At 44.7% G+C, this 14,232-nt stretch overlaps 1 long non-coding RNA gene across 1 annotated transcript in view; it reads left to right on the forward strand.

Annotated features, from left to right (window-relative positions):
- The window catches only part of LOC117976108 (uncharacterized), a 149,153-nt gene that overhangs the window by 3,748 nt on the left and 131,173 nt on the right, over positions 1–14,232 (forward strand). Inside the window, exon 2 of the long non-coding RNA XR_010110082.1 lies at positions 2,750–2,874. This is a non-coding gene — a long non-coding RNA (uncharacterized LOC117976108). The remainder of the gene's footprint in view (positions 1–2,749; positions 2,875–14,232) is intronic.

Below are 14,232 nucleotides of genomic sequence, written 5' to 3' on the forward strand. Positions count from 1 at the left end.
TAATTATTGATACAGTTGAATTTAGACTACCCTTTTCTTATTTGTTTTCTGCATATCTTCTCTGTTTTTCATTTTTCTCTTTCCCCCTTCCTGCCTTCTTTTGTATTACTTAAATATTTTTGAGACTTTTAATTCATTAACATTTTTAGTGTCTTTCTGTGTAGTTTTTTTGGTTGTTGCTCTGGGGATTATAATATACATATTTAATTTTCAGCTACTAATAGGAATTAATATTTTATCACTTAAAAAATGTAGAATACTCAACTATTTAGGTCCCTTTATACGCCTTATTTTAAGTTTCGTTATTATCTGTATTACATCTGTGTACATTGAAAACCCATTAGGAATATTGTAAGTTTTGCATTTAAATAGTCTTAAATATTTTAAAGAATTGAAGAGAAGAAAAATAGTTCAATATGTTACCCAGATATTTCCCTTTTTTCTTATCTTCCTTCCTTCCAGAAATTCCACGTTTTCCCTCTGGTATCGTTTCTTTCTGTATGAATAATTTCTCTTTCAAAAAAGAAAGGTAACTGTATGAAATGATGGGCATGTTAATTTGACTATAGTAATCCCTTCACATTATATATGTATAGCAAGATAAGTCAAGATAAGTATATTAAAATATTATATTGTATACCTTAAAAACATACAAGTTTTTTAAAAACAACTTTTTTTGGGGCAAGGGTGTTGATAAATTACTTTCCTTCATCGAAGAATATCTTTATTTTGCATGTATTTCTCAAGGATATCTTCACTTAATATAAAATTACGAGTTGACAGTTCTTCTTTTTCAGTATGCTATAAATGTTGTTCCACTTCCTTCTGGCTCCCATGGTTTTGGGACAATAATCCTCAATGTTAAATTGTGTTTCCTATATATGTAACTTGCTGCTTCCTTTGTCTCTGCTTTACAGCAGACTAATGATGATGTATCTTGGTAAATCTTAGTTTGATTTTTTCTGGTTTGGTGTTGATTGAGATTCTGAAATCAGTAAATTTATGCCTTCTGCCACATTTGGGAAGTTTTTGGCTATGGTTTCTCCCTCCCTTCCTTCCTTCTTCTTTTTTTTTTTTTTTTGACACAGTTTTGCTCTTGTCACCCAGACTGGAGTGCAATGGCACAATCTCAGCTCACCACAACCTCTGCCTCCCAGGTTCAAGTGATTTTCCCACCTCAGCCTCCTGAGTAGCTGGGATTACAGGTGCCTGCCACCATGCCCAGCTAATTTGTTTTTGTATTTTTAATAGAGACAGGGTTTCACCATGTTGGCCAGGCTGGTCTTAAACTCCTGACCTCAGGTGATCTGCCTGCCTTGGCCTCCCAAAGTGCTGGGATTACAGGTGTGAGCCACCACGCCCAGCCGATTTCTTAAAATATTTTCCTTCTGCACCAATTTATTTCTCCCATCCTCTGGGACTCTAATGATACATATATTAAACCTTCTGATGTTATCCTATTGGTCCCTGAAGCTGTTCTTTTTTTTAAAAAAAACCTTTCTATTGTTGTTTTTCTTCAATTGGATAACTTTTATTGATACACCTTTAAGTTCACTAACTCTTCTCTCATATCCTTTCTTCTATATAACACAAACAGTAAGTTTTCTATTTTATAGTTCTAACTTTTTTTTGGTCCTTTGTATTTTTCTTCTCAGAATTTCTATTTTTCCATGTGTTTCAAGAGAATTTTCCTTTATTTCATACAGCATAGTTATAATGGCTGTTTAAAAATGACTGTCTGATATTTCCAACATTGGGTTATCTGAATGTTGGCATCTGTGGTTATCTTTTCCTGATTTGTATATTGTGTAATTTTGGATTGTGCCCTGGCCATTTAAAATATTACGTTATGAGACTCTGGCCCTCATTGAAATCCTCTGGAGAATGTTGATATTTTTTCTTTTGGCAGGCATCTGCTTGGTTAGGCTCAGGCTTTGAGTCCTGGGCTGTCTTCTGTTGCCTATGTTAGGTCAGCCTTCAAACATTTACTGTGTTATGTTGACCTATGGATCGTGTATTCCTTCCAGGGACCAGTTTTAGACCTGGACAATGATCTACAACTTAGTTCATTTCTTCAAGCCATCATCAAGTTATTTGAAGTTAGCTCCATGCATGCATAGTTCAGTGACGGGCCCAGGACAGCATACACATCTGTTTGTGGTCCATTTCTCAAACTCCTTCCTCTTCATGACTTCTTCAACACCCTTCAGCTCCCTAGGACCCCTTTTCCTGATTCTCAGGCTAGAAAGTTGAGGCGTTTGCCTTCCAGGCCTGTCGTGCATTTCTTCTGTCTGGATGTGGTTCTAAGTAAAGCAGCAAGGAGAGAGAGAGAGAGAGAGAGAGAGAGAAAGGACCAGGATTCCCTCCTTCCTTTTCATCCCTCTGGTTAGAAAAAAGGATTTTCTTTCAGAGTTTCAGGTGCCTTCGTGGCTGCTGCTGCTGCTGCTGTCATGGGAGTGCAGTCTTAGAACATTTGCCTGGGACAGGAGACAGAGAAAGAAAAAAACAGCGGATTTCCTCCTCTCTCTCCATTCCTCAGGGGCCCCTTTCCTGGTCTTCTGACCATAGAGGGATGGTTTCTCCTGGGCACTTCTCCCTATATGCCTGCTGAGCAGTTCTGGGATTTGGGTGTCCTGAGTCTAAGCTGGGAGACGTGGGAGGAAAGAAAAGCTCGTGAACTCATTGCCACCTCCATGTTTCTCTGAATGTTATCTCTCTCTCCATCTGCTTGCCATGGTTTTCTTTCTAGACACCTCTGATGATTGCTGCATGTATTCTGCCCAGGGTTTTTGGCTGTGATCACTGGGAGAGATAGAAGGGACTGTATTTGCTCCATCTTACCCAGCTCTGGAAACCTGCTGGAGAGTTTAATTGGTAAGTACTTTTAAGTTTTATTTTTATATGAAAACATGCAGAGTAAGACTGCAAGATCAGCATGAACTTCTCAAAGCTTCTAAAGCTGACATCTTTGAGAAAATACAGGCTTGTGGGGCATTGCTTTGATAGGAGTTGAGTCTCCTCTGTTTAGAGAGAAGACAAGAGGGAGAAGCAATGCCCTTCTTGGTATAGATGGCAGGGTTAGCACGGCCCCTGCTCACTGTGGGGCTGACCGCCCCCACTGCAGGAGGCTGGAGTCCTTCTTTTGCCTTAAGAGCTCATTTTGAGAGATTCTTTGCTTCTAGCTTTTCCCCTGATGACTGACTGGTCCTATCAGAAATTTTACCTAGGCTTACTCGTCCTGGAAAACCACAGACAATACCGCTGGCTGCACGGGACACTGAAATCTGTTGGGACCACTCCCTCTCCCAGCACAATCATCCAGGGGCACAGTCCTCAGTGGGCGGGAGCTCCATCTCCTTGACCTCTTTCCCCAAGCAGGAAGAAAATCTCATGCTATCATAATGTGCTGAAATTGTGTTTGGAGATGTAGTTTCCTAGGAAAAACATCATTTGGTTTCACAGAAGCTTCCTGTTGGAAACAGGAAAGAGGGGGACAATGCTAAGGGCTGAGAGGCCCTCCCAGAAGGGCAGCAGGAGTGATGGTCTCCTCAGCCCCGGCCCCTCCGCAACCAGTGAGATGATGCTGAGACTTGGTGAGGGCAGGGGGATAGGAAAGGAGAGAGCAGAGGATTCAGGGAAGGTGGGGCTTGCAGGTGCCTAAGAGGGGCTGACTCTGCTAGAATCAAATAAAAGGACAAAAGAAAAGGAAACAAAGAAGAATATTTGATATTATCCCCTGCTTTCTTGGTACACCTGCAACTGGCCGCCAGTGAGAATGTACTGCCAGGTAATTTTCATAACCAACCCAGTGTACCTTGAAGCACAGCTGGTTTTTCAGGCATTTAGAATTTCCTAGTTTTCATTCTAATCTTACTGAATTTTGGGGGGTGGTGGGGGGTGTGGGGGGGTGGGAACACTGATGGGGTAGGGCGAAGAGATACCTGGGCCTGCTCTCAGGCTCAGAATACCAGGGAAATTTGTTTTGTTTTTTTTTTTGGCCCAGTAGTCTAGGCTCAAAAACACCCTGTGGTTTCTACAGTGTGGGTGCTGTTCTGTTCCCAACGCTCTGAAAGATGACGGTAACAATGTGGATTTCGACTGCAGTGGGCATTTCTGTGAGACGGCTCCTTTCTCCCACTGAAGCTGCAGTTTGAGATTGGATAATCTTAGGTGTTGGACCCTTGACCGTGCTTTTCATATTTTGAGTCATTTTGTGGAATCTTCTAATGTTAGAGTGTAATGTTTGCCTAACATTGGCTGATTGTCACTGTTTAAACATTGGCTGACTAGACGTGAAACTTTTATCCTCAAAATGGCCCAGTCACGTCTGGTTAAATGTGTAGCATCATTTTTACCTGATGAAAGAAGAAACTATATCTAGAACTGCCAACCTAGAACTCCACAGACTCAAACTAAACAAAATTAAGATAAAAATACATCAGGAGGAGAAGTAAACACAATATAGAAAATTCAACCAATGTGGCTCAGTTTGTAACCCATCAATGTCCACCTAACTTCTCTGATACATCATTCATATCTGGTTTTTAAATATTATAATATTTGCCTTATAAACCTATTATTACTCTTCGAGCAATTTAAACAACTAGCTTGAATATTATTCCTTTGATTTGTTACCTGGGCCTAATGCTTCTAGTGTTTCTTTGGAAGCCAGAAATTACCCATCCTCATCTTCAACCATATCCTTGGGCCCCATAACTCATTCTGATTTTGATTGCTCTGTCATTCTGTGACTTTGGATAATAGGCCAATATTCTAGGAATAACTTTTATATTTTATTAATCAGAGCCAGGAGAATTTATAGTAGTGAAACTGAAGGATTTGCAAGTGGAGCTCGCATATCTCCTGTAAAATGTGTCTCCATGGGCCAGCCACGTGATGGATGGAGATAGCACATGCTCCTTCCCTCCCTTGGCAGCCAGGTGAGCAGCAGCCAGATCCTGTCTCTGGGGACCATTGACTGAGCCTTGCTCAGGGCTTCTCTTAAGGAAAATGTGTGGGAAGGGAGTGTAACATGGAAGACTTACTACGAATCGGGTGGCCACACATACCTGCAGTGGGGTTGTGGTCACAGCTCCAGATATGGTCTGATAAAGGAGAAGGCTATGCACTTTTTGCAATATTTCTCATGATTTTTCCTGATAAAGAAATATTAATACCTACCTGCTTATCATAAGAGATATATTTTGGGCTGGGCGCGGTGGCTCACACCCGCAATCCCAGCACTTTGGGAGGCCGAGGCGGGCAGATCACGAGGTCAGGAAATCGAGACCATCCTGACTAACACGGTGAAACCCCGTCTCTATTAAAAACACAAAAAATTAACTGGGCGTGGTGGCGGGCGCCTGTAGTCCCAGCTACTCAGGAGGCTGAGGCAGGAGATTGGTGTGAACCCGGGAGGTGGAGCTTGCAGTGAGCCGAGATCTCGCCACTGCACTCCAGCCTGGGCAACAGAACAAGACTCTGTCTCAAAAAAATAAATAAATTTAAAAAAAAGAGACTTATTTTGGAAGTACTGACAAGTGAAGAATTAAAGAAATGGAGCACTTAGGACGCAACCACACAGCTTATATTTTGACTTATTTCCCTTGCATTATATATTCTTGTGCGGTTTTTTGTTACATAGTTAAATTTATTCTACATATACAATTCTTACACTCTTTTAATACTGCATTGCACATACTCAAATAAGGAAAAATCTTCCTAAATATCATTTTAGACAGCTGCATTAACGTGCTATCAGAGAGTTAAATCAGTGTTTACTTACCTCTCTGCAGATTTACTGCCTTTCAGGAGGGACTCGATCCCCACAGTAGAATCCTTAAAGCATTGGGCTTGTGGAAATGCTATCAACCTCCAGGTTCATCCGTCAACTACAGGTCCACCCTTTGCTAGGCTTGTGGCTAAATCTTCGATGTAGCAGTGCATAAAATGGAAGTAATAATAATTAGTGGTGCAGAGTTGCTGTATCATTGAAATAAAATCAGTGCTGTAAAGCATCCGGCACACAGCAAATGCTCTTTAATCAATTGAAGTCAGTTGCACTAGAATTTCAAGTGTCTTCGCGTTTGGTGTTCCTTCTATCTGGAATGCTTTCCCCCTAGAAATCTGTGTAGGACTCTGTTTTGTTACCTTGTTAAAGAAGCTTCCCAGAACACCCAATTCAAAGAGGGATCATACCTCATTCTAACTCTGCTTTATTCCTTATCATAATCCTTATCATTGTCTGGCACATTATTTATATGTTTATCTAGTTACAGCCTGTCTTCTTAATCTAGAATGGAAGCTTTCTAATGCAGGGATTTTAAGTGCTTTGTGCCCTGTCATATCCCCAGCATCTAGAATACCTCTTGGCATGTAGTAGGTGTTTAATGAATGAATAAACTGCTTGGGCACTGGGGGTGAGATATGCAAAGTCTAGACCTCACACTAGTCTAACCTCTGGGAATGTTGACTCTGGAATCTGGTTTTAAGAATTTTTTTGGGTGGGGCATGGTGGCTTACGCATGTAATCTCGGCACTTTGGGAGGGTGAGATGGGTGGATCGTTTGAGGCCAGGAATTCAGTTTCAGCCTGGGCAACATAATGAGACCCCGTCTTAACAAAGAATTTTAAAAATTAGCCAGGTGTGGTGGCAAGCACCGGGAGTCCTAGCTACTCAGAAGGCTGAGGTGGGAGGATCGCTTGAGCCCAGGCGTTTGAGTCTGAAGCGAGCTGAGCTTGAACTACTGCCCTACAGCCTGCACAACACAGTGAGACCCTGTCTCAAAAAAAAAAAAAAAAAAAAAAAAAAAGTTAGAATTTTCTCCTCTGAGATTTTTATGTCTTCTAAAAATCGTGACCTGCTTTCTTAAGCTGTAGTTCTTTTACCAATTTCATTTTATTGAAACAATCCTTGCAAAATCTGATTACATTTTCCTGTTCTCATTTCAAAATCTACTTGATTCTAAGTGAAGAACAATACTTTAAACAACAATAATGTTACTAACTACAATAGGTTAAACAGCTATTGTACTTATTACTACTCAGTTAATTCACTGAAAGATCACAATGACAGGTGAACAGGACTCGTGCGTTTGTTCAGGGCAGTCATTCTGCCTGGTCAAACTGCTTTGATGACACAAAGGAGACAAAATGAGGCAATCCTTGGTGCATTTCACACAAAGCTCTCCTCCGTCTTCCTCTTTACTCTCGTTCCCTGATCTGCCCCTCCCTTCTTCCTCACCGTTGGTCACTGTAAGCCTTCTCCTGTCTTTTAATTAATGAAATGGTCAAAACCACTGACAAGGTCCCAGGCCCCAGGATAAGTGGACCCAGGCTCAGTGTGGGCTGGACCTGCACGAAAGCTTGGAGCCCATTGGTTGGGGGAACTGACGTGGATCTGGACAGATCCTCCCCACGTAACAGCCTTGTTGCCTTTCCCTGTATTTGCGAAATAGTTGCGCGGGAGAATGTTCCTCATTGTCCTGAGACTTGAGTAAGATAAAGCAACTAAAAACCCTAAGTCAGTGTCTGCTCATCAGAAACATGCAGTGAAAGAAAGCGAGTCCTGTTTTCAAAAACTGACACGTGACTTCCTCTCCTTTCTTCCTCTGAAACGATCCATTGTTGACGTTGTGTGGTTTCTGTGAGCCTTTGCAAATTCTTTCTGCAAACCTGGGATGAGCCTTGTGCTAGGTGCTGGGGGATACAAAGATGTGACTGTGGTCCTTGCTTTGGGACATCCTAGCAATTGTAATACAATATATTATAAAGTTGTATTTTTGTGTTTACAAGTTTTGGACGCAGACTCAAATCTGACCATTTTGAGTCAATGGCAAAGGGCCAATTTGAAGAATAGCATATTTCAGGGTAATCAGTCTCATTACTTGACATATTCTACGAAACTCGGGAAGCGCAGATTTGAATTAAATTGAATTTAATCTTCCTTAAGTACATGCTGTAGCTGAAACCAGGTTAACAAGTGTTATCTAATAAAGAGATCCTTGGTGAGAATCAGTTAAGAATGACTGTAATTAGTGATGGTTTATCATTGTCAATTTAAATCCTTGGGTATTCCTAAAGTACTCAGGGATGCTTAAAAACTCTTTGTCCTCTTAAGAGGCTTTAAAACATTTTCTCTACAATCTTGTTGACACAGTTAATTAACAGTTAGAACAATAGACACAAATGCTTACTTCCCTAATTGTGCTGGGGTAAACCTCAGTCACAGCATAATTCTTTCCAAAATTCCAGTGAGTGAAATGCACGTGAATGAGTGTTGTAGGTCGTCTTAGCGTCGGCTAGTAATGAGCTGAAAAAACACTTACTGTGGCTCACGCCTGTAATCCCAGCACTTTGGGAGGCCGAGGTGGCGGATCACGAGGTCAGGAGATCGAGACCATCCTGGCTAACACTGTGAAACCCTGTCTCTACTAAAACTACAAAAAATTAGCCAGGCGTGGTGGTGGGAGCCTATAGTTCCAGCTACTTGGGAGGCTGAGGCAGGAGAATCGCTTGAACCTTAGAGATGGAAGTTGCAGTGAGCCGAGATCGCACTACTGCACTCCAGCCTGGGAGACAGAGCGAGACTCTGTCCCCCCCAAAAAACAAAACAAAACAAAACAAAAACACAAAAAACTTACTCCGGGCATCTCCTCCAACTCTCCAATCCTGCTCTACCTGATGGTTTTTGTTTAAAATCTTTCAGATTTCTCTCCCCCTCCCGCCCCCATGGAACTGCTTTTACATGTAACACCTCTGACATGGGATCTTAACCCTGAAATGAGCCATTAACTAGGGAGTTACATATGTGTATATTTTATTTTTTATTTTAAGTTCAGGGTGCATGTGCAGGTTTGTTACATAGGTAAACTTGTATTATGGGAGTTTGTTGTACAGATTATTTCATCACCCAAGTATTAAGCGTAGTACCCATTAGTTATTTTTCCTGATCCTCTCCCTCCTCCCACCCTCCACCCTCCAATAGGCCAAAGTGTGTGTTGTTCTCCTCTATGTGTCCATGCGTTCTCATCATTTAGCTCCCACTTATAAGGGAGAATGTGTGGTATTTGGTTTTCTGTTTCTGCGTTCGTTTGCTAAGGTTAATGGCCTCCAGCTCCATCCATGATCCTGCAAAGGACATGATCTCTTTCTTTTTTATGGCTGCATAGTATTCCATGATGTATATGTACCACATTTTCTTTATCCAGTCTACTATTGATGGACATTTAGGTTGATTCCATGTCCTTGTGATTGTGAATAGTGCTGCAATGAACACATGAGTGCACGTGCCTTTATGATATATTATATTCCTTTGGGTATAAACCCAGTAATGGGATTGCTGGGCCAAATGGTATTTCTGTTTTTAGGTTCTGAGGAATCATAGTTCAACCATTTTGGAAGACAGGGAGTTATATTTTTTATGGCCACTGTTCCTGATAAAGGAAGTCAGTATAAGTGTCTTTTCTGTGGATAGGGACTCAAAATAGAAATAGAACTCACAGGCTGAAATATTTATCGTTTGTATGGAACCAGCTGTACGTGATGCAAAATCTGTATCATTTGTTCTCACACCCAAATGTGAGTTTACAGCTATGTGGAGGTTTGTTTGTGAGTTTGTTGAAATGCTCTGAAGGGAAGAAGAGAGTGGAGAAAGGGGGACGTTAGGTGGACTGTGGGGTGTCTGAAAGTGTGGCTCTGGGAGCGTTCTAGAAATCTCCAGGGCTGTGGTGGGCACTGCGGCCTGCCCATTTCTCTCTAGGCAGAATTTCATGTTTCTCTTTTTTATGGACATGAGTCAGCTGTGCTGGGATTGGAGAGGGTCTCCCAGACCCCTTTGCCTCTGGGCCGCCAGTTCATTTGGAGCCTTGGCCAGCCCCCTGGGGAGACTCAGCTTTGCTGCAGCTTGCTCTCTCTGTCATCAGGATGGTGGGGAGGAAGGAGGTCCTCACAGTCCAGGAGGTACACCAGATTCTAATGACGTGAATATAAGCCTTGAGTAAACACTCAAAAACAAACAAATAAACAAACAAAAGACAGTTGTGAATCAAGGGTGAATTCACCTTGACTTTTCTTCGCCACCAAATGCACCCAGCTGGGGAGGGGAGGTGCTTAGAGACGAGGAGCCTGGACAGTCCCCAGACTGGACCTGTCTGCAACATCAGCGTCATCTGGCTGAACTTGACAGAAGCACAAATTCTGCATTCTCTGGCCCCTCCCCAGACCTACTGCGACAGAAACCCTGGAGTTGAGGCCCCGAACTCTGTGATTTTAACAAGCCCTTTGGGTGATTCTGTTGTAGCGGAAGTTTGAGAACCGCTGGTTCAGAAGTGTATTAAATCTGGGTTTGCGTATTCCTCTGTCGCGCACTAGCAGTGGAATCTTAGTATCCACGTCTGTGAGGTGGAGAGAATATTCATTCCCTCAACAGATATGTGTTTCACACCTGCTCAGCCCAGATAGTGTGCTCGGCCCTGGGGACACAATACCGGTGAAACCAGGCAGGACCTGACTTCACAGAGCTTAGAGATAGACACTGAGCAAATCGTCACAAAATAAAAGTGTAATGACCGACGGCAGTAAGTGTTCATGGGGAATGAATCGCAGGCTCTGAGAGTTTGGAGCAGGCACACTGGACCTAGTTTGGAGACTCAGGGTGGGGCTTGCCAGCCTAATGCTGTCATTTTGAACATTTCCCATCCAAGGTGACTCTTGGAAGTAGTTTCTGACAGGCTAAGGCCATTTTTGTCAGTTTGTTCCGCCCCATCCGGCTGGGCATGTGGCTTGCTCAGTGCCCCCAGCCTTGGCCCCCTCCGCCATTTTGAACGCCATCTTCATCTCTGTGTGGAAGTGGCAACTAAGCGAGGCCCTCAGACTCTTGCAGTGCGGCCTCCCTGGCCTGCGTCCCCCTGCCTGGACTGTCGGCTTCGTGAGGAATACAATTCCCTAGCGACAATTCTTTGCTGTGTCCTTCTGCCCCCAGTTTCTTTGCTTGGGTCCTGGCTGGCTTCCCACTCTCCACTCTATCCAGAAAGCAACCCTGCTTTATTACAGATTTCTCCCCAGGTCTGAGCTCCAAGTGCCTGGTGGCTGATGCCTGGTGTGGGTGAGGGCAACACGGTTTTGTTGCAGATCTGACCCATTGAGGCGGGCTGTGGGATATGAGCTTCTAGCAGCCCTGTTGTGCAGCCTCTGGAGCCTCCTTGGGTTTGCTGTCCCTCCCGATGGAGCCTTGACTGCAGGTACCAGTGCTTTCCAATCACTGGGAAGGACACTGCCAGGCTGGCTGATTGCCAAGGAGATGCTGGCCCTTCTGGGCTGGAGAGGAGAGGGCCATGATCTTTTTGAGTTGTTAATCTTGTCCTGTCCTTGGAGCACAGAACCAACTTTCAAAACTGGAACCAAACACCCATGCACAAAAACAACAGACCCATGAGTTGAGTTGAGAAGCCATGCTGCCAGGAGGGTGGGGAGGCAGGCTGGTCAATAGCACCCCTGACTATTTCAGATGTCCACTAAAGAAGAGTTTGCTTTCTGAGCACCAAACTCTAGATGGGTCTTGAAAAGTAGAGAGGAATTTCTCTGGCTGTCATTAGTCTCTGCTTCCCCCAGATTCAGCAGTCCCAAGGCCCTGAGGAATTTTAGGCTGACGTGTTAGATACATCCTGGGCTTAAGCCAAAGCAGGGGTACACTGGTGTAAAGTTTAGTCTAAAGCTGCCTTCTTACATATTTTAGTTCAGCCTAAAGGTTTCTCCATTTATGGTGAACTGTAACCTCACTGAACATGTAAACAGGCTGTAACTTACCCTTGTACCAATCACAAAGTTTCGGCCAATTGCAGGTGGCCAACTGTTCAAGCCGTGTTCACGTAAGGCCAATGCCGAGCTGTAACCAGTCCAGTTGTTTCTATAACTTACTTCCATCTGCTGCATGAAACTTTCCTTTTTCTGTCTATAAACTCTTTCCAGCGACGTGGCAGCGCCAGAGTCTCTGAACCTACTCTGGGTCCGGGGCTGCCTATATCTCAACCGTTCTTTGCTCAATTAAACTCTGTTAAATTTAATTTGTCTAAAGTTTTTCTTTTAACACTGGGTGGTTCCTTAGGACCACCCAGCGTTAAAAGACCACCTTGCTGGGCAGGGTTGCTGTACTTGTTCTTGCTGCCCTGGGCCTGTTCTGGTGAGCCTGAGGCCCGGGAATGTGCGGTGGTCTTCCCTGGGACCCCCAGAGGCTGCTGATGGCCACAGCCAGCTTGTGTGCAGGTCTAGGCTTTCTGCTTTCTGTCCTTTCTCCATTGCTTGGTAAGAACCCTGACAGGTAGCCTGGATCTTATTTGTCCCTTATTTGGGGGTAGACCCTATTTCTCCTCCCCTCATCTAAGGTAGATGGGCTTCCCAGATTGAAGGCATCATTGCTTCCTGACTGCTGGGCCGGAGGTGGACCCAGACTGCACCCCCAAGGCCCATGGCTCTCCATCCTGGCTGCACAGTAGAGTCAGTGGGGGGAAATTTCTAAAAATATGTAGGGCCCGATCCCACTTAAACCATTTAAAACAAACTGTCTGGGGTTGGGAGTTGGGCTTCGGTGTTTTTTGAAAGCTCCCTGCTGCTGTACCGTGCTGCCGTGTTTGAGAACCATCTCCTCAGATCCATGGCAAGCAGCCCTAGTTCCTCGAAGGCCATTTCACATCAGATACAATTATTTATAGGCAGAGTTTTAAAAAAGGATAAAATAACAATAAAAAGGTTTTGATTTCCAAGGGGTTACTGCAGCCATCATTGCCTAGCAAGCGCCCGGCTGCGCTCTAAGTTACAGAGGTGAAGAGAGTTGAGGCAGTTCCGGCTCCCGGGGTTTTCATCTGGGGGTGGAGACCTAGGTAAGAAAAATCACCCAAATGTATAATTAAAAACTGTGGGTAAATGCCAAAGGGGGCTAAAAGAGCGGTTCCTCCCCAGGGTTGGGCAAGTATGGGGTGGGGATAGGGCTGTGGTTAGAGAAAGATCCCCCGGGGGGAAAACATTTGCATGGAAATCGGAGGGAAGAATAAGGCTTCCCAGGTGGAGGAGGGAGGACCAGCGGGTTCCTGCCAGAGAGAAGAGTGTCTGCAAACCCCTGAGGCAAGAGGAGCCTGTGTCTTTGAAGGTCTGAACAAAGGCTCATTCCGCAGAGTCAGGAAAGCAGAGGGGGCAGTATTTGGGGAAGAGGCCCAGGAGGAAGGGTGGGGGGGGCCAAGTTGGCCAGGCCCTTCTTGATGCTGAATGGCAGGAGGACTTTGAAGAAGTGACAGGGTCAGAGGTGCCATCCAGAAAGATCACCCTGATCAGAGCTGGGAGAATGGAGGTGCCGGACAGGAGCAGATGCCAGGGCCTGCTTGGAGGCAACTGGAATACTCCAGGCAAGAGGACGGAGTCCAAGGCCAGGGTGGGAGAAGGGGTTGGGAAGCCCTGCAGGGGGTAGAATGGACTCAAGATTTGAAATTGGGGCAGGGAGTGGGAAACAGTGTCAGTCATGAGCCCCTGGGTGCTGCCTCGTGGACCAAATGGATGCTGGTGCCATTGACTGCGATAGAATCCTGGGGAGCGACCAGAGCGAGGTGGCAAAGAGACAGAGAGGGAGAGAGAGAGAATGTGTGTGTGTGTGTGTGTGTGTGTGTGTGAGCGAGGTGGCAAAGAGGGAGAGAGAGAGAATGTGTGTGTGTGTGTGTGTGTGGTGGCAAAGAGAGAGGGAGAGAGAGAATGTGTGTGTGTGTGTGTGTGAGCGAGGTGGCAAAGAGATAGAGAGGGAGAGGAATGTGTGTGTGTGTGTGAGCGAGGTGGCAAAGAGATAGAGAGGGAGAGAGAGAGAATGTGTGTGTGTGAGCGAGGTGGCAAAGAGATAGAGGGAGAGAGAGAGAATGTGTGTGTGTGTGTGAGCGAGGTGGCAAAGAGATAGAAAGGGAGAGAGTGTGTGTGTGTGTGTGTGTGAGCGAGGTGGCAAAGAGAGAGGGAGAATGTGTGTGTGTGTGTGTGAGAGCAAGGTGGCAAAGAGATGGAGAGAGAGAATGTGTGTGTGTGTGTGAGCGAGGTGGCAAAGAGAAAGAGAGGGAGAGAGAATGTGTGTGTGTGTGTGTGTGTGAGCGAGGTGGCAAAGAGATGGAGAGAGAGAGAATGTGTGTGTGTGAGAGCGAGGTGGCAAAGAGATAGGGAGAGAGAGAGAATGTGTGTGTGTATGTGAGCGAGGTGGCAAAGAGAGAG

This window comes from Pan paniscus, chromosome 16 (assembly GCF_029289425.2).
Source record: "Pan paniscus chromosome 16, NHGRI_mPanPan1-v2.0_pri, whole genome shotgun sequence".
In the NCBI taxonomy this organism is placed as follows: domain Eukaryota; kingdom Metazoa; phylum Chordata; class Mammalia; order Primates; family Hominidae; genus Pan; species Pan paniscus.